The 22,706-nt window shown below is 44.3% G+C and overlaps 1 protein-coding gene across 2 annotated transcripts in view; it reads right to left on the reverse strand.

Annotated features, from left to right (window-relative positions):
- LOC147734821 (scavenger receptor cysteine-rich type 1 protein M130-like) overlaps positions 1-22,706 on the reverse strand; it is a 119,301-nt gene that overhangs the window by 40,680 nt on the left and 55,915 nt on the right. The gene's annotated exons all lie outside the window — the stretch shown is intronic.

Raw genomic sequence — 22,706 nt, forward strand, 5'->3', positions numbered from 1 at the left:
CCAATGTTGTTCCTGTTCTAGGTGCTCCCCTTCTGAGAAAGAGCCAGGGGAGAGGAAGACAGATTGAGCAGAGGAATAGGAACTGTGGTTAGGAGTAAGGATTAGTAAGAAACAAAGGCCGAGAGAGATATTTGTGGCAGCCAGGTGAATGACATGTGAGTGAGAAAGGAGGGGAATTTGGCATTGGGAGCAATGAAGAATAGGAGAGGATAGAAAGAGTGAAGAATGAAAAACATGCTTGTAAAGATGGGAGGGGCTATGACCAGCTGGTATGAAACACAGTTAAGGTTTTGGCAGAGTCAGCAGTCTGATGTTAATCGTCTGCGGGCCTATCGATGGCACCAGTCTGAACCAACTATAGGTGAGTCTAACTTCCCCCTTTACACCCATAACAGCTCTTTCAGTCCTATCACAGTATGACATTTTTGAAGAAGACCTCGCTTGTGTTTAGGCTTTTAGAGCCAAGATGAATCCCTGTTTGGCTTTTTTCATGAATTGCTCTATCTTGCCTAAATTTAAGTCCCACATTAGCACTGTGAGGAGGAAAGGCTGTTGCTTTCTACCCAGGCTTGATCGCTGCTATGTATGTTGCATGATTTAACCTTTGCCACTCATGCTTGCCTTAATTCTTACATGCTGATTGTCTTATTTTAAAATTAAACTGTTGCTGCTTGTTTTTAAACTTGTTTAAGTCTCTGGGGAAATTGATGCTATTTTATTCATTTAAAAAAAAATGACAGCTTACCTGCACTCCGACTCATGCATACACCGGAAGTGGGGAGGGACACTTCCTGCTTGGCCGTCATTTTGGGATGGGTGCGCTCTAGCAGCTGGAGGAAGGCTCTATAAAACATGCGCATTACGCAGACGCGCACAGTGGGCGGGCCGCTGGAGCGCCGAAGGCGTGCCTAAGGCAAGCCCGTCTGTGCCCGTCCGTGTCCCGGAAGCGAGCAGCGCTTTCCTTCTGATGTCCACTCTGTACATAGGTCCTGGAGCAGGGAGGAACTGGGATTAATCAGTGAGTCCCTAAGTAGGTGCACTCACGTTTGGAATGTGCTTGAAAATATAGGAGAGCATCTGTCCGATCTGCAATTTTAAATTTCTTCATATGGGGGGGTCTACCCCTAACTGTTTGTCCATTATCTCTTTGGCTGGGCAAAGAATCAAAGCCGCCCTGATTAATGCGCGATCTATGGCAAAACATGTGTCAGATATTTTTGAGCTTCTGGTCGATAACCAGCTTGACCTTTTATTTATAACAGAGACCTGGCTGAATGATTGCTCTGACCCAGTTATTGCCTTGGCTATTCCAATAGGTTTTTAAATTGCCAGGGTTGACCATAAAACTGGGAGAGGGGGGGGGGTTGCAGTTGTTTTCAGGGAAAATTGGACTCTTACATAGGGGCTTTCCAATGACTTTATGGAGGGCGACGCAATGGATTTCTTCCTTACTATTTTTCCTCATTTTCTACTGGGAGCCACGCTTTTATATCGACCCCCCCGGACCTCCTAACTCCTTCTTTAAAGTGTTGGATGAAATAATTGTGCTGAGAGCCTTAGATTATATCAATTATTTACTGCTCGGCGATTTTAACATTCACTTTGACTGTGGGTACATTTCTGACACAAGCACCCATAACGAGTCATTGAAGTTGCCCAATTGACACAGTGGATTAACCTGCCCACCCAGAGGGGAGGCCATACTATTGATGGAAGCTGCTCTAATTTTCCACTAACTGTTTTGGATCCCCTCCCGGTCACCTGATCAGACCACTCTTTAATCCAATTCTCTTGGTCCATTAAATCTTCTCCCTCTTCTATGAATAATATGGTGGCCAGACCCTACCCCCGCATTGAGCCGGTAGCGTTTGGTTAGGTCTTGGCTGATACACATCCTGATATTGCAGGGAATTTACTGGAAGCAGTGGGTAGTTTCACAAATTGGTTGGCCGACGCAGTGGAGAGTTTCTCTGTTCCACAAGGCCATAAAAGAGCATGAATATCCCTGTCCCACCCTTGGTTTTCGAAAGAGCTAAAGGAACAAAAATCATCATGTAAGAAGCTTGAGCGGCAATGGAGACAAGACTATTGTCCTCTTGTCAAAATAGCTCTTAGGAAAGCTCAGAATATCTATTATTCCATGGTGAAGATGGCCAAGGGTCACTTTTTTGCAGAGCGTATTGCCCTATCGAAAAATAATTCAAAATAAATATTTTCCATTGTCCACAGTTTCCTGGATCGTCGTGCTGAACAGAGGACTCTGCCTGGCTCTAAGGTGTGGTGCGAACAGCTTTCGGATTTTTTTATTGATAAAATCAAAGACATTCAGAATAGTTTTGGGTCTATCAATTAGCCACAGGAGACTTATTTCCATCATACAGCTGTTACACCGGATTTAGTGCACCCCTTTTTGGCGACATTCCTCTCCGCCCAGCTGTTTGATACCCTGACTATTCTTAAAACGTTAAAAACAGGCTCTCCTACTGACCCATGCTGCGCAAGGCCACTGGCGGCAGTTGCGTATGTAGTCAACTTGGAAGTTAATAAAATTGTTAATATGTCCCTCTTAACTGCTTCGATACCACTGGAGTGGAAACAGGCTAAACCTACCACCCGGACTAGCTACTGTCCAATCTCACTCCTTCCGGCTGTGGTGAATGTGTGTGAGAAGGTTGCCTTTAAGCAGCTCTCAGAGTTTGTTGAAACATCTGGTGCCCTCCATCCCGCCCAGTTGGGCTTTAGTGCCTCCCACAGCACTGAGACGGCATTGGTTGAGATGGTGGAGGCTATTAGAGAGTGTCTGGATGCCGGCAGCAGATCAGTGTCAGTGCTTTTAGATCTCTCTGCCGCATTTGACACCGTGCCTCATCAACAACTTATGGAACGACTGTCTCATATCGGCATCTCGGGGCAGGTATGGAAGTGGATTGAATCCTTTTTAGCTGCTAGATCTCAGCAATTATAGCTGCCTCCTTTCTCGTCTAAAAAACAACCAAAACAAGAGCCAGCACTGAAACCTAGTGGCCTGAATACTTTAAACAACAGACTAGAAACTTTTTTAGTCATGTGGTTGAATTAATCCATCAACATTTGTTTTTATTTTTCAATTTTTAAGCAAAAGAGTATACAAAACGTATTATAAATATGTGCAGTAGACAAAGACTAGCGACGTTAGTGAACAAATCAAGGTGCTCCACAACAGAATTACATACACCCTCTTTCACAGTCACTCCCTCAATCACAACTAGATTCTCTTCACTTCTGCCTCACTGAATAGAGTCAAAGCCCTTGGTTGTTTGGTAATCCTTTCTCTTCTGGGCCTAGATGTCTAAATACGGGAGACCCTCAGGGTTTTACAATGAGCCCCCTTTTGTTTAACATTTATATGAAACCCCTAGTTTACCTGGCAGAGGAGCTGGGTGCTAAAAGCATAGCGTATGCTGATGATACCCAGCTCCTCTTCACATGGAACAAAACTGACTCCTCTCCGTCAATTGCTAATAACTGCCTTGCTGAAGTTCTTAAGTGGCTAGCAAAGGCCAAATTGAAATGCAATGAGAAGTCGGAGGTGCTTATTTATGGCTACTTCCCCCAGCATTTCAGGGAGGACATCTGGCCTGTGGGCTATCCTATGCCCAGCTCCTCAGGGTGTCCGGTGAAAAATCTGGGGTTTGGTTTGGTGAGGATTTGAAATTTTCCCCCCGATTAATAAATTGGCAGGTGTGTGCTTTGGCACACTGAAACGTTTAAAAAAGTTCCTGCCTCTTCTGCCTCAAAAGTCCAAGGAGATGGTGACCCGTGCTCTTATATTGTCAAGGCGAGATTATACCAATGCCTTGTACATTGGTCTGCCGGCGTACGAGCTAAAAAAGCTGCAGATTGTGCAGAACGTAGTGGTGAGAGCTTTGTTGGGTTTTCCTGACTGATCTAGTGCTAGTCAGAACCTTAGTGATCTACATTGGCTCCCAGTTGAGCAGCGGGTTTTGTTTAAGGCTCTCACACTTGTTCATGGTGCCCTCTATAAGACAGGGCCTCACTATCTTAGGAGACATTTTTCATTCTATGTACCGCCTCCACAGCTGCGATCTACAGGCCATGCCTTGCTGTTGTTCCTAGGAACCGCCTGATTAGATTAGGCGGCAGCTCCCTGTCGGTTAAAGCAGCCATGGCCTGGAATGCCTTGCCCTAAGGACTTCGTAATATTGAGAGCCTTAGGCTGTTTAAAAAGCAGTTAAAAACTCTGCAATTTAAGTAATCATTTGTTAGTCCAACCTTTATCTTCTTTCTTACCATTTGGCATCCGCGCCGGGACACTTCCGAGTAGCTGTGGGCGTTATAAATGGAGGCTAACTTACCATAACATAACATAACACTGTTTAGATCATATATATGAAGACAGACACAAGATCATCACATAGTGCTGCATGTAAAGACAGGCACATGATCACAGTGCATCCTCTATTTTATAATGCATACATTACCTTTTTTTTTTTTTTTTTATTGGAGTTCATGGTGCAATAAGGAAATACATAAATGCATTACCATATGCAAGGTTTAAGAACATCTGATACATATATGAACAATTAAAGAACACAGTATTGTAATGTAATGTGGAGGTAAAAAATTGAATAAAAATCAATCAATAAATATAGCAATACAGTACATTTCAAATTCTTATTCTATCATCCATCCACTTCTTAACCGGGGCCCATAATCGTCTTCCCATTTCTCTTTTTTTAGCGCCTTTAAATTCATAAAGGCTAGACTCAATATTGTGAATAGCCAAGAATCTAGAGATCCACATCTGAAAAGACGGGGCTGTTACATCCTTCCAACCGGCCGAAATAATAATTCTAAGTACGGCAACTGACATAAAAACCAAAGCGGCCTCGTCATCTGTTAAAACCAGTTTAGAATCTGAGCCAAATAGCATTAGTGTTGGGGATAGATCGATCTTATGACCTAGCAGCCCCTCCCAGTATTTTGTTATTCCATCCAGGACAGGGGTCAATCGTTCACATGTAAAGAACATATGTATTAGGTCTGCTTGTCCCTTATCGCATCTTGGGCAACAATCATCATTCTTGACACCCCAGGCAAATAATTTAGCCGGTGTATGGTATAGATTAAAGACTGTTTTAAAGTGTTGTGCTCGTAGATTGGACGCCCGAAAAATCTTTTTGTTCAAGATTAATGCTAGGTCCAAATCTACATCCGGGTTTCCCAATTTAATTGCCCAATCACTTTCCACTTTTCCTACATCGTCCTGTAATCTGGACACAAACAGGTTGTACGTATCTTTAATCTTCCTACATCTTCTTCTCATACCTTCAACCACAGGAAAATCTACAAGGGGTTTGAGCTTTGGTCTACAAGCATGTAAAATGCCGGAGATTTGGCCATATATAAGCCAATGATTTGAGGGGAGGCCATATCTCCTTTGCATGTCCTCAAACCCGCTTATCCTATCTCCTACCATTAGATCTCCAATAGTCTTAACCCCTAAATCCTTCCAGACTTGCAGTATCCCGTCATTGTTTAAATGAGAAAAAAGGCTAGAGTTAAACAAGAGAAGAGACGGATTGACTTTAGGAATATGAAAAAATTTTAAAATTGATTTCCAAACATACCATGCACCAAGCAGGACCTTAAATCGTGCCTTTCTATAAAACCTATATTCCAGTTTGGTTAACAGTAATCCCAAAGCTTTCTCCCCCATTAGTAATCGAAAGATGGAAGGGGGACCCTGGTTGTCTACAATAATTACATCAGTGTCAGATTGAAACAGAATTGGCATCTGGGTTAGGAGACAGGTCCAATGATATAGTCTCAAGTTCGGAAGTGCCATCCCACCCCTTTCCCACGGAAGAGACATAAGGGTCGTTGAGCGTCGAACCTTGCCATACTGCCATATGAACTTGATAAAGACAGACTCTAGTTGCTTCAGAATTTTCTCCTCAATATATAGGGGAATTGCTCTAAAAAGATAAAGCACCCTTGGGAACATCGCCATTTTTACAGCATTTACTCTCCCGACCAGCGAAAGATGAAGGGCATCCATCCTTTTTAGTTCTACCTCTATGGATTTAATAAGGGGAGGATAGTTGTCTTCCACTATCTTACCCACTGTAGCATTTATCTTAACCCCTAAATATAAAGCAGAATCAACATACCTAGGGTCGGGTCTTGATATGTTTCTAGAGCAAATTATCTGGGTTTTAGATTCATTCAGGAGATATCCAGAGCCTTTACCAAAAGGTTTAGCCATCTGTACCAGTTCTGGGAATGCTTGCTGCGGGTCTGTTGTGATAACCGCCAGGTCATCGGCATAGGCTAAAATCTTGTTTTCATAACCATTGTAAATCACAGGGGATATTCTGGGGTTCTCTAGAATCTTCTGAATAAGCGGATCGATATATAGAGCAAATAATATGGGGGAGCAGGGACAGCCCTGCCGTGTCCCTCTACTTATCCTAAATTTGTCTGTTTTCTCTCCCATTACCGTAATTGTCGCTTCTGGGTCAGTATACATAGCTTTAATAGCCCTAGCAATATTTGGACCAAACCCCCTCCCAGCCATAATCTTCCAGAGGAAGCTCCACTCCACCCGGTCAAAAGCTTTTTCTGCGTCGAGCAGAATCATGGCCATCCCATCCCCCATGACTTCCTGGGCATCAAACAGGGTTATTGCTCTAGATATGTGATCTGTCGTGCCACGCCCAGGGACAAAACCATGTTGCCATGGAGAGACAAGATCGCCTATGATCCTGCCCAGCCTCTTCGCCCAAATCCTTGAATATAGCTTAGTATCAGCGTTTATTAAGGATATAGGTCGATATGACCCCGGTTTCTCTATTGGTTTGCCTTTCTTATGAAAGACTATAATCTTAGTTTCCTTCCATGAATCGGGGACCACCCCAGAGTACAATATTCCATTAAAAAGATCTACTAGAAGAGGAGCGATCTCTTTTTCAATAGCTTTATAAACCTCCGAGGGAAGCCCATCAGGGCCCGATGCTTTCCCTGGCACTAATTCTCGCAAGGCAGATAAGACTTCTTCTAACGTAATATCTTTATCAAGAGCTTTACTTGTTGTATCATCCAAACACGGTCCTCTGTCAATACACCTGTCCTCTTGATCACTATTGAAAGGGTCCTTCTCATATAATTTCTGATAGTATTTTTTAAATATCAATAGGATATCCTTTAACTCTGTATATATTATCCCTTCCTCTTCTATACATGGAATCGCATTCTTTGTTTTTTCCTGTCTTATCCGTAGTGCAAGTGCTCTTCCGGCTTGCTCACCCGTTTCATACCTTTTTGCTTTTGAAGCTTGGTACTCCCCTATTGCTTGCCGTGTAACCTCCTTCTGCAATGCTGCTTTAACTGCCAACAAAAAACCCTGGCTAGCCTCGGTGTTGCTGCCAGTAGCGATATCCTTTATATGTTGTTCTTCCACCTCGGCTAGTTTGACCATTAGTCTCTCTACTCCACTTCTATCTTCCTTTCTAAGCCTGGCAGCACAGCTGATTGATTCTCCTCTTAAAGCAGCTTTGAAAGCCTCCCAAACCCCATTTCGGGATGTGCTATATCGGTTTGCCGCAAAAAATTCGCCAGCCCATTTATTCAAATGATCCACAAATCTACTGTCTGCTAACAGTCTTCTTTCAAAGGTCCAGTTTGTTTTAGGCCGTTCTAGCCCTCCCGTGTCGTAATTCACCAGCAGAGGGTTATAATCTGAAATAACCTTTGGGAGTCTGCTTATCTTAACTTTTTCAATTTCAGGGGCAGAAACAAAAAAGTAGTCCAATCTAGAGTATCTCTGGGCTGGATTAGAAAAGTAAGTATAGCCTAGATTTAATGGTTCTTTTGTTCTCCATATATCCTGAAGCCCATGAGAAGCTAATACAGATTGAACCGCTTTAAAGACTCTAGGTTTCCTTCCCTGATACGATTTACCTATCCCCCATTCAGCTGAAATATTTAAGTCTCCTGTAAACACTGTAGGAGAGGGCCAGTTTGCAAGTTCTATTTCTAGAAAATCATAGATTTCAGGATCGTCCTCATTAGAACCATACACTGTACAAATAGTTAGCCCCAGCTCCATCTCAACAATCACCCATCTGCCATTACTATCTACTTTCACCTTTTTCCCTTTCCCTAAGCTTTTCCTTCCTAGAATGGCAACCCCTCTGATTGTTGATGTTTGAGTTGTACAGGCTAACAATTCAAACCCATTTATACAAAGCAAATTTCTCTTAGACCAAGGGAGGTGGGTCTCTTGTAAACAGAGAAGATCTATTCTATTATGCTTAACTAGATATGCTAGTTTCTGCCTTTTCCTCCAGTCGTTCAATCCCCCCACATTCATTGTACATATATTAATGCGTGTCATCACTGAGAGTGTTACAACCTGTATCAAAACTCTTTTGCAAGATCATTTTCCTTGCATGCCTCTGTTGACCTTTACCTATTCTACACCATTCCTTCCTTTTTCCCCTTTTTTTAGTTTTTGTTTTTTGCTTTCTACTTACCCTCCCTTTCCCCTCTCTTCCTTCTTCCCTCCCCCCTCCCTTCTCAAACCTCCTCCCCCCAACCAGTCCCTGAGGCATCCTGAGACCAAGGGGTCCCAGGTATGGACAATCGAGTGATCCGAGTATCACCGCCTGCTTGATCGCCTGAGATCCTTATTTCATAACCTTATAGCGCTTCAGATGGTTATGTTTCAATTTTTTACCCCTCTCTTCCCCCCCCCTTCTATTTTCTTAGTTCGGAAAGTTCATGTAAATAAGCTTCAGCAAGAATCTCGCTTGTAAAGTTCCTTGTCTTTCCTTTGTAGATAACTCTTAGGCGCGCTGGATTCAGCAAAAAAACAGTTGCTCCAATTTTCTCAAATGGGGCAAAAAGTTGTCTCATCCTCCATCGGCGTTCAACCGTTGCATGAGCAAAGTCAGGACGTACAAAAAAGTTATTTCCTTGAAATTCCCTCCTGCTCGTTGGTCTAGCCAGGTCGTAGATTGTTTCTCTTAAAAGAAAGTTTCCGAAGCAAACTAGAATGGCTCTTGGGTACTGTTTTTCTTTAATAGGGTTTTTAGGGAGTGTCAAAGGGAAGCGATGGGCCCGTTGTACTTCTTGTTCTAATTCCCACTTTGATAGTTCTGGCATGGAAGACCTCGACAGATTTACAATATAGCTCTTGACATCCTTTCCCTCTGCCCCTTCTGCAATTCCCAGGAAGCGGAGGTTGTTTCTTCTTCCCCTATTTTCAAGGTCCTCCACCTTTGTCATTAAGTCTTCAATAGTAGCTGATTGAGATTTTTCTTTAGCCTGGAGTTTGCTAACATCTGCTTCCAGATTTTCGGTACGGCTCTCCACCGAGGCCATCCTATCGACTATTTCCATACAGGTGTTATCTACCTTCTGGATAGCACCTCGGAGGTGTTGAATCGCATCGTGATTCCTTTGACTATCTGTTTTGACGTCCAGATGAAAATCCTTTATGGTCTTCAGGACCTCACTCAATGATGGTTCTAGTTTGTCGGTATCCTGATATTGTTGCTTTCCCTTGCTGTTGCTCAATTCAGCTGCCCCAGTTTCGGGACTCTTAAATTCTGTATCTCCTGTCCGTGTAGACGTCGGACTTTTTCGAAGGGGTTTATGTTTTCTCTTTGCTTGATCCTGATTGCTTCCTTGGTCTGTTGTTTCATCATCTAGTGTTTTGTATGGTTTCCTAAATTTGGTTTTCTTCTTCTCCAATTTTTTTTTTAAGGCTGAGTCTTGACCTGGTTCATTGTAATTGATCTTTAGCTCTGTTATTTCCAGATTGGCGTCTGGGGAGTTTTCCTCTTCACTAGCCGCACTTGTGGCTTCAATATCACTTTCGATTTCGCTAGTGATCGAGACTCCAGTCTCATAAATTTCGGAATCAGTCTCTTCTGGCACATCTACTCCCCTAGCATCCGTTTCTTTGTCCCCAGCTAATATTCGATCATTAGCGTCCACATTAGCATCCACGTAGTCCCGTTCTTGATCTTGAACTTGATCTGTAGTTATTTCCGCCTTTTCTTCGCTAGTGCTAGTTGGATTTATTTCATTTATTCCATCACAGGAGGTCTTATTGTTCAATACATCCACTAGCTTCCCGTTATAATTGAGAGTGCTGCAGCTGTCATCCCCCTTGCCTCCTTCCTTACAGGTTTCACTCTCTTTTGGGAGTGGCGTAAATATGTTGGATATCCTTGGTTGGGATTCGTCGAGCTGCCCTGTTAATTTTGCTGCAGCCTTCAGATTTTTGATAGTTTGCACTCTTTTGGCCTTTTTAAGCAAGAGATCTAATTTCTGATCAGCCTGATCGTCGGATTTCTCTCCTTCATTGCGTTCATTGCGTTCAATTGATTGAGGTTTTTCCTTCTGGCTCCCCCTTTCACCATCTCTCTCCTTCCCCTTCCCCTTCTCCTTCACATCACTTCTCAGGGCATTTTTGCTCGGAATTTGAGTATGGGTTTGACTTTTGCCTTTCTCCATGTTTTTGTATTTAACCTTGTCAGAGGACATGCCCTCGATATCTTCTGTACCTTCTTCACCACCTTTGGCTTCTATCACTTCTTGTGTCTGTGCTCTCAGTCCTCTTGTTTCTGGTCTTCTGGTGGAACCATTATTTTTCAATTGATGGCTGATCAGCTGTTTTCTGGTGTTCTCATGCTCAGCTGCCAACATGTTTTTTGCTGTTTTGGCGGATGATTTCATTGACACCTTTAGCTCACTAGGCACGATTACCTCATCATTAACCTCGTCCTCGCTGAGCACCTTGTTCATAGAGATACTTGAAGTTGTTTCGGACATTGTCTGTGCTGTTAGTATAGATTTTCCAACAATTGGTCCAATTACCGTCGCAGAAGCTCTCACAAAACTCACAGATTTGAAGTTAGATTGTGGCGCCCTTTGTAACCCCTTTTGCAGTAGCCTATGCTTGTTTTGTTTGTTTTGTTTGTAATGCTTTAAGACTGGAACGAAAAGTTTCTCCTTGAACCTATACCCCCTCACAGAGCTTTTTAGAGTGTCTATTCGGATGACTAGGAGTGTGCTGTTATACCCAGTCGAGCTTTCTTCTAAAGGAAGACAGAAGTGCATTCTCTGCAGTAGGGATCCACTTTTCCTCACTTTCCTCTCACAATAAAGTCTGATTGTTGTTGACGCTCCCTAGTGTGCTTTCCTCTCACAGTAAAGTCTGAATGTTTGTTGACAGTCCCTAGTGTGCTGAGAGTTGAAGGCGTATCCTTTACCTTTAACACGACCAGCTGTTAGTGCTCCGATGACGTCTAGTTCCTTCAGTAGAACAGTAGAACACCCTGATCAGAGCAGAGAGAGCTGAGCAGAACAACCGGCAATCAGCAACCCCCAGCGGTGATAATGGACATCAAACGCCTCGCCCAAACGAGTCCATTCAAATTTTCTTTTCCTCTTTTTTTTTTTTTTTTTTTTTAGCCAGTTCTACCATCCAGTATCAGCGTCTCCCTGCAGAGCCAGGCATCGAGATAACAAGAGGTGAGTGGATCGGCATCTTGAAAGCCAGCAGCACGATGCACACTCTGCTCTGCTTGCACTCTGCTGCTCTGCCGTTCACAGCACTGTACACACGCACAAGCGGTGTGCTCACTTCTTTGCCCTCTCCTCTCCACAGTGATTCTGCAGCATATTCAGTGCCGGTTCTCTAAGCAACAGCCTCTGCCGCTCGATCTCCGGCTGACCATCGAGCCTCTATACTGCCAATCCCCTGATGAAAATCTCGCTTTTCCCTTGCCAAGCGCTAAAAAGGTTTCTTGGGGTTTCAGTATAGCTTGTCAAAAACACGCAACCACCCGAGCCGACTGAGCCATCACTCAGGCCCTCAGAAGCAGGTCGATGTGCCTCCTCACTCTGACGCCATCTTGCCTCCGCACCATAATACCCATGCATACATTACCAATGAGCACAGAACGGGATGCCCAATAAGCAGAGAAGTACAAGAACAGTACAGATCTGCAATTTAATACAGGCACATGATACATAGCACAGTGTAATGCTGCATTTAAAGACAGGAACTCATACAAAAATATATTGCTGCATTGAAAGACAGGAACTCATACAAAAATATATTGCTGCATTGAAAGACAGCAAATGAGCAGAGTTAACTGATGGAAAATCATTAAGTGTCCCCGGCTGGCTTTTTGAGCTTCAGAACTACTACAGTAATGTTTCTATTTCAAAAGCAGAGTGGGAAAGGTTTCCCATATAGCAGAATGCAAAGTTTTAGGTTTCCTATTGTGGCAAATTTGCCTTTTCTGCATAGTCACCCCAGATTTTGCTTCTGTTGCAAGGCCCTATTTTGTTGATTTTTGAACTCTGTGTGCTTTACCTCTGCTAAACAGGAGTAAAGTGCCTGACTGCCCCCCTTTAAACATGGCTAAATTGGCTTACTCTTTGTTGAAATATTTAACTTGCCTATAGGTCTCTAGTATGGTGTAGGAAATACAACTGAATCATGGAAGTGAAATACCACCTGTGGACTGCAGCACCTATTCTGCAACCCACAGAGGAGGCTCATCCTAAATACATGCTGTGATGCCTGGATAAATAAGCCATATGACAGGTCGGAAACTCAGGGATATGACTGGATCCTAGAAAAGTGCGTTGCCTTATTGAGGTGCAAAAACCGCTCCCAGAGCAGTAACAGTGGTCTTGGTGTAGGGAGATGTTTTACTTCCCCTTGCAGAAAGATGGTTTAAAGTGGACCCAAGGACTTCATCAGCTTGTAAATGAGCCTGCCATTTCCCAAGTAAATATACAGTGAAACCTGGCCACAAACCCTGTCAGAGGGCCCTGCGGCAAGCAGGAATTACTTGGTGATTGTGGCCTTTTACTCCTGATGTCCTGGGACTCAGCCTTCTTTGGGCTGTGAGCAACAGGGCCAAGTGTACTTTCACCACTTGAATCTCAGTTGTATTGCAGGTAGAGCAGTTCAAAGCTTTTTTCAGAGGAGATAGGTGTAGGGCAAGCACAGACTCAACTCAAAATACATTGAGCAACACCAATACATGATTGTCCTTTCAAATACTTATGTAAAAGGGCCTTTTTATCTACTAAACAAAGTACAATACAACATTCTGCAAACAGTATACTCAGCCTTCTAGAGGCAAGCCCACTACCCATTCAGCTTTCTAGCCCCATGTCCCTGTTTATGGCTTAAGGTTATTCACATGTGGCAGCATCCAAGCTAGACCCAGCTAATGTGTTTAAGTCTCAGAAATTCTTTAGAGGCTTCTTTGCAAGATACGCCAGTCCCCACACAGGAGTGTGTTAATTCAGAACAAGTTTCCCAGAGCCTGGCTCATTTTTCAGTCTTACTGATACTCACATGCAAAGGGAACCCAACAATATTTACAATGGCAGTGGTGGTCTGATTGGTAGCACATTTGCTCTTTATAGTGCATTCAATGTGTACAGCCAAGTATTGGTGCCCCTCAAGGTTACAGAAACTGCACCCCACTACCTAAAGTGCCCAGACACTAAAACCCAAGTAGTTCCAGTGAAAATGTAAAATAGATACATAAACCTCAGCACTCTGGATCAATTCAGATGTCTATTCATAAATCTGTATAACAAAAAAATTGTCCTGCGTAGGACAATCTGGGAGAACCACGTTGTGAGCGGACAGAAAGAATGAAGGGCATACTATAGCCCATGAACTTGCGACGTTTTACAATTGAATAGCAATTATTGGACTATCCATATAAATCAGATGACATGTTCTTCCGCTTCAACAGAGAACTTTTACACATTTAGAATTTTAACAAGAAAAGAGATTTGGACACTCCCACGTATGTTGTGGGCGCCTTCTATGGGATTTAACAACTGCAGCTTTCAAAAAGTTTCAAAGAAACGAAACACTTGTCGGCTGCCGGTTCAACACTCAAAAATGGGGACTTTTGCATAAAGCTGTCTATTCCTAATTATATTGCTATTATGCTGTAAATTTGAAATCTGTGATTCAAGATTTGGTGATTTTTTATATAAAAATTGACGTAGCAAGAATTGAATTGACTTCTCGACGATATTGCAAATTTGTTTTTGTTATACAGATTTATGAATTGGCATCTGAATTCAATTATAATGTCTGGTTTCTGATTGAGAATCAATAGTTGGACAGGCTTGTTATGCTAATGAGAAAGGATCAGGTCAAGAGCCAGGCGCCGATGTAAACTTAGTGGACCTGACTAACCATAGCTTGTTACCCTCGTTTTTTGCCATCTCAATATGATGAAATTCGTTTAAATAAAAGCTTGATAAGAACATAGGAAGCCAGAAGTAGTAACATAGGCGCGAATTGGATGCCCACCAGTATTTTGTGGACAAGCTATAGTTTACATCTCAGCGCTATAAACCCTTAAAGGTGACAGCGTTCCTTGATGCCACTGCAGCACATCTGTTAGCTGTGTTAAGGTGCCAACGTGTAATCTATATCTGAGCCCTATATTGCTATTGGATGGGCCACCTGTGGATCTGCATAGGATCACTCTATCCTGGGATAACATTCATGTATGTCTTTGTTCGATTATCGAACTATTTTCAGTGCCGATGACTTGCAGGCATCTAGTTGCTTACATTAGAGGCCGCCAGTCTCTAAAAGGATGCAATGTTTCAGTGGGTTTCCACAATGCATTTGACGATATTTCTAGCTCGTTGTTGTTATCAAAAGTCTCCGTCAGTTTCAATACGGGGGAACAACCAGGCATGCCGTTATGATAGCATTGCTGACAACACAAAATTCCTCCAGATGCTCAATACTATTGAACTCCCCCTCTCAGTAAAGGGACCATAACACTAATCATAGAATAAATGAAATGAAATGAAATGAAAATCGTTTTTATTAAGCGCTAGCAGCTGCCCTGAGGCGTCCCGGCGCTGAAAACTACCATCAGTGCTCAGAAAAAAGAAGAGGGGTGAGGCAACACTATTGATTAAAAAGAAAGGTCTTAAGCTTCTTGCGAAAGCTCAAAAGGTTAGAGTCTGCTCTAAGATGAAGTGGTAAGGTGTTCCATAGTTTCGGGGCTTTATGTGCAAAGGAACGACCTCCGGCCCTCGCTCTGTAAATCCTTGGGATTTGGGCTAGGAAGGCATGTGAAGATAGGAGAGCTTTGGTGGGTTCGTATTGTGATCCCAAGGGGTGGTTAATCTCTGGGCCTGATTTCCAGTAAGCCTGATGTGCAATGCACAGAGATTTAAACTTGACTCTCTCCCTAATGGGGAGCCAATGCAATGCTCTTATGCCAGGTTGTATTGAGATTCTTTGTGGGGTGGCAAGTAAAGTTCGAGCAGCACAGTTCTGAGTATGTTGTAGTTTCTGTAGAGTGTACTCCGGCGCCCCAAGGTACAGAGAAATGTTAAAATCCAGGCGAGATTGAATTAAGCCCTGAATGACTATCTGTCTGGCCTCAAAGGGGAGAAGTGGAAGGATTTTATTTACCATCCTTAGGAGGCCAAAAAGGGTCGCAGAGACTTTGGTTGCCTGCATGTCGAAGGTCAACAATTTATCTATCCACACCCCCAGGCTTTTGATGTTATCTCTAGGGGTGGGGTCTGTGCCCATGCTCAGAGGCCATGACAGCTCCAAGGTGGAGAGAGTTGGAGGGCCTATAAGCATTAGCTCAGTTTTATCATCGTTGAGCTTCAGACATGATTTTGTCATCCAGCTCTTGACATGCTCGAGACAGGTTGTTAGGTTGGACTGCGGTAGTGGGTTATTTAAGCTAACAACAACAAAAAAATGGCATCTGAATTCATCCAGAGTGCCGAGGTTTATATATCTACTATGCAACGGGAACCCCACTGGACCTCGCTCCCTCCAAGTGATCTCCTTCATCTCACAGGGACCACTGGCCTTGGGTCGGGCAGAAGCTTATTCTAGAAGGTCCCAGCAAGTGTTCTTGATCCTCTTCGGGGATGTTCCCTCAACTGTCACGGAAGACTGTCGGACACTTGTTGCCCAGTACTGGTCACAACAGGCAGAACAGATGCTGAGCATCTACACAGTGATGTACAGTTTTAGTTTGACACTTTAGGAGTCTTAAGCTCCTTTTTTAGGTCTCGCCTACGCAGCGCGTATGCGCTGCATAGGAAAGAGACCTCTTGAGATCGATGCAGCTTTCCAGGCAAAAACGTGCACGTGTTGCATTGCTTTCAATGCAGCGTATGCACGTTTTGGCGATTTCCTTCCGGGAGCGCGCAGCGCCATTTGGTCGCATGCTCCCGCAAGAGAAACGCTGCCTGCTCTCAGCGGCACCCCCCTTGCTTGCGCATTGTTTGTTTTTGTAAGCACTGGCCGAGCGAGCACACCACAGCTTCTCCCCCTCTCCATCTCACGCGTGGCCAATGCTTGTTTACCTTGGATTACTCCAGTGCCTTAAAAACACACATAGATTTCTGACTAAGCACACGACCCTCCCGATTTGAAATCCCACAGCATGACTCAACATAGCATACACAGGTTCCAGAAGCCCCTCCCACACGCTGACACAGAGCGGGAGCTGAAGCCCATTGCAGTCTCTGCTCTGTCCCGCCACTGTTTCATTTCATATTCTGCTTATTAAAGCTCCCAAACAGGACCCGCCAGGGTTTTGAATTTGCCCGGAAACTGTTGCTTCATTTGACATCAGAGGTGGGCCCAGCTGTCCAGAGGCTGAGACCAAAGGTGGTAACTTTCGTTTGGAAATGAATGCAACTAGTAGAGAACTTTTACCTTCAAAATTCGTGCTGTGAAATCTGACACTACTCATGTATTAAATGTGTTTATTAATGGTGATATTTCCATATGTAGGGAAATGTATTAGTTGAAATGTAATAATACGTATGTCAATCCATAATGATTAAACAATGCATTCTTATGTTAGCTAAAGTCATAGACCTGAAATGCAAACCCTGACAACTCTCGCTTTAGAGGTAATGTAAACTTCATGTGCGCTGTGGAAGCTGTTCTTTCTCCCATTTTGTATTCCAGTTGACAAAGAGTTTTTTTAGGCAGAATAATGTCTATGTTTTAGCAGCTAGGCAAGGAGAGAAGAAGTTACAATCCTGTGGCTTGAGCCGATTAAGTAAAGACAGTGGTTTAACGTCGGAGAAGGCCTGGGAGCCAAGGATGAAATCTTGCAGAGCATGTTAATGGAGAACATCATGGAAAGGTACGCTTAGGACTGTACCCAGTGTGGAGGACATTGGTGAAGTGGACTATGGGAATTCCTCCTGTGGATAACTAATTGTTGTAACTAGGGAAAGTGCCCACATCTGTCTTACCCTTGGAGAGAGCATTTCAGAGCGAGCTCTTTCTGGAGATGGTGACTTTATGCTACCAGGACCATCTTGACAGTGGAGAGACTTCTTAGGAAGACTCCACGGCTGACACCTTTTTTATTCTTGGCTTAATTGCTTTTCCATTAACACAGGGATGGCATTTTAGTGATAGAGAAGGATAGCTTTGATGCTTTCCATTCACCAACCCTTGATGCAGGGAAATTTGGACTCTTGCTTCCTGTTCATCTGTATCCTCTTTCTTGAATTAATTATTCTGTTCATGTTGCACCATCTGAACGTTGGGTGCGTAGGTTTGGATTTATGCTGTTTCTTTTGTATTTCTATAATCTCGTGTTGAGGTGTGTTTATGTTCAGCTATTTTTGGCTTTGTAATAAACCAAACTAACCTTTCTAATGTTGTCCTTTGATTATTATGTATTCGGCATTAGCAGTATAAATTAATTGTGTACTAATGCATTTCTCCACTTCACACTTTCATGCTGCTAAAATGATCAATCAGAGAGTGTCACTAAATAAGTCCAGAACAAATATATGGGGCCCCCTCTCACACGCAATCACTTGTACTATTTCCCCTGCACTGTACCATCTCTTAGGCATATGTATACATGCTCGCACACCACACAACACAATGCAGACCAAAGGTTGAGTTAAGCACACAGCAGCATACCTTTCCTGGGTTGGCTAGGAGGCATCATTTTAGAGACACACGTAAAACTGACCCGTTCCCTCTATTGATCACTACAAACCATATGTTGCCAACCCCACACTTTGCCACTTAATTCTAGGTTTGTTTAAACTGGTCTCTAAGTGAAAGCAGTAGACTTATACCGCCTAAATGTAACCCTTTGGGCATCCCTCATTGTAAATGAGACAGGCCTAGGTCATAGCACACCTGCATGATCCCTGTTTTCTCATGACTATGAACCACTACTAAGGATTCAGATATCACCACAGATGGGGCACTCAGGGCAGGGATATACGTCTGTCACTATACAAGGGACGTTGGTGCCCCAACAGACCTCCCAGCCAGGCTGGACAAAACCCAGTGTAAGGTGAGCTATCACAGAACCTGTTTTGAATGACCAGGACACAAAAATGGGCTGGAAGGGCCAGTAAGCTGACCTATCTGCCTACATAGGCAAAACAAGCTGCAGGAGGCCTATTTCTTGAAGTGACAAGTTCACCAGTAATAACTGGTCCTGGGCTGAACTTTGCTTGTGACCTCTGCTGAAGGGAGCCCTGGCTTTTAACTGATGTCCCTGAGGACCTGGGAGCTTTAAAAGTGATCAAGAGGAGGCTGCTCAAGAAACTCTGAAGGTTGGGACTTCCAAGACCTCTAGAGCAGCCAGGGGGACCTTACAGCAAAGGTGCTCGATTTCAATGCACCATCCTTGGATACAACTGCAGGCTTGACCCACTGAAGGATTTTGAGTGCCATAAACTTTTAGTGGGGGTAGTTGCTTGTCCGTACGATCTGAAGAGAGGGCCCTCGCCAGGAGGCCTCTCCCCCTTGCTCGGCCGACCCTTCGGGTCTCCGTCTAACACCTTCCCTTTCTGTACACATTGGACACCCCTATAGAAGGCCCTTGGTACCCCCCTGGGCAGGGTGCAGTGTATATGAAAGGTAGAGCATCTACTAGTGTGTGTGACATGCTCTGGTAGTGAATTACACCCATTTTCGTTTTTCACTATTGAGAGGGTTAACCTGCCCATAGGCTATAGTGGGGAATGCGGAGTATAATGCTTACCTGCATATCTTCGCATAGGAGCAAGATAGAAAATTAAAGTCTGGTATCCCAAAACTCAGAATTTAATAACACATCTTTTAGGAAGGATGGTTTTTAAATCCTGTGTTTGAGAACAGCACTTTTAGAAAGTGGCTGTTCTCTTGTCTTACCTTTCTTTGTGCCTTTGCCTGTTTGTGAATTGATTGTCTGTTTGTGAGTGACAGGGGCTGGGGATCCCCCAGGAGGGTGGATGAATCAGCCCTGGGCTGAATGAATACATCTGCATCTTGAGTGGTGGGAGGCAATTTCACCTGGGCCTGGATAGGGCTGTGTCTTCCTTCCACAATGCTGGCTCCACCTCCTGGTGGGCGGCTGACAACCCTGCCCCTCTCTCTGAAAGGAGAGTAGAAAACAGAAAAACAAAGTGCTCAGGATCTGATCAAAGGAAAGACTGGTATAAGAAGGGCTACAGAAAATTAAATCATCCTGGAATCAAGAAGGAACCTCTGCCAAGGAGAAAGCTGGAAGACTGAAACTGTGTTTGTGGGCTGACCTGCAGTTGCTTTGCTGCCAAGGAGAGGGGAAGGACTTTATTGGTACTTAGTCCCCTTGCTTGAAGAGATCTCCAGGGGCTTGAAGAGAGCTGGACTCCTGTTAAGAAGTCCCAGGAGCAAAACGACTTCACCCCCAGCTTCCCCCCTGAACTCTACTGAGAGTGTTCAGCCCTTCCTGGAGTGCTGAGTCCCACTGAGGGGCTCTGGAAGTTGTGCCTGCTGTTTGGAAAGCTGGACAATAAGAAACGAAGACAATCTGCAAATTTTCACGCATCGCTCGCTTGCGGAGCGTCTCACCGACAGCCCGAGGAAATTCCCGCCGCCGCGAAGATCGAGATCACTGCAGCGCCTGTTGCTGCTTCAAGAATTGACGCATCCTTCGCTTGCAGAACGCATCGGCCCGATACGGGAAGATTACAGTCGCTGCGAACATCGTTGCAGAGCCTGCCGTCGCTGGGTGAAATCGCCGCACCGCTTGCTTGCGGACCACATCACGTCTCATCGCAGACCCATCGCATCGAGGGGCCGCAAGAGGAGAAGATCGACTCTGCGCTGCGCATCTCTGCCGCACCTGAGTTCATTGCCGTCCCGAAGGTCGTAGCAACGTGCCTTTGCGAGACGCTTCCTATAAAACCTGCGCACCGGAATCCACACAAGGTATCGCATCCCTACCCATACAGACTGGATTCGTCACAACACGCCCGCTGTGTGCAGCGGGGCTGTTGCATCGCCTCCCCAGGGAATCAGGAGTGACGCATCGCTTGTTCTTCAATGCTGCAGCTTCCACTTGGAAATTTTTTGCATCTAAAGGCACTGTTGGCTAAACGTGACGCGACTGTGGATTATTTTAACACAAACCCTAGAACTCTTTTGAAGTCATATTCTTCAACTGTGTATGTTGGATATTTGTCGTTTTGTCTTGTTTAGTTTAGATTAAATACTTCTATTTTTCTAAACTGGCATGGAGTCCATTTGTGGTATTTTCACTGTGTTACTGTGAGTGTTGGTACAAATACTTTACACATTGCCTTTGATAAGCCTGTCTGCTCGTGCCAAGCTACAAAGGGGGGTGAGCAGGGGTTATCTAAAGAGTTTATCCACTTTACCCTGACTAGAGGCGAGGGTCCCTATTTGTCACAAGTACCTACCTGTGCCAACTAGAGACCCCCTGAAATTTAACACACACCCTAAGTTATGCCTGTCTGCTCTATGCCATAGCTACCAGTGGGTTGCACTCAGGTTAATTAAGTGCAGTTCGCCCTGACAAGTTAGTGACATTATGACTTGAGGAGGGCAACCGCCCACCCCAAATAATAATACACTTTCTTACACCAGTAATACATCTTCCCTCTGCATTCGTTTTTGACATTTGTGGGTTGAAGGCTGGACAACTCAGTAAGTATTTTTATTGTTTTTAGGTTAATAAAAACCATTACAAAAATAAGAATACATTAAAAAAGCAAGTCTCACAAGAGAAATTACAAGAGACCTTTAAAAGCAAGAGTTTAAAAAAAAAGGCCCAAGATTTCCTCTTAGCCAAGTGCCTGGGTTGTTTGTTTCCTTTCTGCTAGTTTCAGAAATTTCACCAGCTTCCCATTTAGTGGTGGGTGACCAGGGTCGAAGCAGGCGAGGACGGCTTCCCTGCGTGAGTGGACTCCTAGTTCGTTAAAGGCTGTTTTCAACAGGGCTGCCCTTTCCTCTTTCAGCCTTGAGCATGTGCATAGTAGATGTTCTAAGTCTTCAATCCCCGTTCCGCAAAGCCGGCATTTAGTCCCATGGTTCTGTGTCAGCCACGGTGGTAGGTGAGGAATGGCGGGTAGGATCCCTAGCCTGTGTTTTAAAAGGGCTTCCTTAGTTTTCCAGCCATAACCCAGACCAAAATATGCTTGGAGCCCCCGTGTTTTATAAGTACACAGGCTCATCCAGGCATGATGTCTGTGAGAAAACGTGGCTTTGTCCTCCACATGCGAGTGTCTCTTTAAGCTCTTGTTCACTATGAGCTTGAATTGCGCATGTGATAGAGGAGACTCCCATAGCTCTTTCAGTCCTGTGACGGTCAGGGACTCCTCTAAGTGTTTTTTTGCTGGTTGAGCTATTTATGTCTTGCCAGAGCTGTCGATTCAAGGTATTTTCTGGAGAGTTCTTTAATTTGTGCCAGCAGTTGATGAATGACCCTCTTCGTGCAAGAGTTTGTCTCATCAGCCCGAATTCCAACCGAATCTGGGCTTGCGAAGTGTACGATGGCAGGTTAAAGAGAAGTCTATAGGCCTTTGAAATGGTTGTATCCAGAAGTTTTGCGTCAGTTCCTTTTAAAGCCTCACTGCCATACATAATTGAAGACTCTATTTTGATTTTAGCTACTTGAAGTAGTGGCAATAGAGTTTCGCATCTCAATTTGGGCTTTAGCTGTTTCAGTGTCATGGCTATTAACATGCCTTTCCTCTTGATGGCCGCTAGTTGGTTTAGATAGCGGCCACCTTTGTCGACTAGGATTCCCAGGTATTTGTATTCAGAGCAGTTTATAATATCTTTTGTGCCAAGCGACCAGGTGTACGACTTTTTGTTCCCAGTTATGGACAGAACTTTTGCCTTACTGATGTTCACTTCTAGTAGGTTTTCAGCGGCATAACCATAAAGCGTGTTAATAAGGTTTTGAAGATCGACTTTTGTGTGGCTGACCAGGACCACGTCATCTGCGTAGGAAATGCTGGGCAACTCTTTGCCCCCTAACCGGGGGGGCGTGGGAGTTACAAGCCTCTAGGGCGGGTGGCAGGTCAGCTGTGAATAGATTGAAAAGAGTTGGAGATAGCACGCACCCCGCCTTTCGGCCCTTTGTGGTTGGAATTCGCCTAGAGAGGTGCGAGCCATTCCCAAGCTTTACCTGGACCCACGTGTTTGTGTGCAATTCAATCAAGAGGCTTAATAAAGGCGAGGGAATCCCCCAGGAGGCCATTTTTCGCCAGAGAATTTCCCGGTTGACATTGTCAAAGGCCGCCTTGAAGTCCACAAAGCAGAGGTGGAGAGCCTGTTTGGTCGCCCTAGCCTTGTCGATGAGTAACGAGATGGCCACCAGGTTAGT

The sequence above is a fragment of the Lissotriton vulgaris genome, chromosome 1_2 (assembly GCF_964263255.1).
Source record: "Lissotriton vulgaris chromosome 1_2, aLisVul1.2, whole genome shotgun sequence".
Classification (NCBI taxonomy): Eukaryota; Metazoa; Chordata; class Amphibia; order Caudata; family Salamandridae; genus Lissotriton; species Lissotriton vulgaris.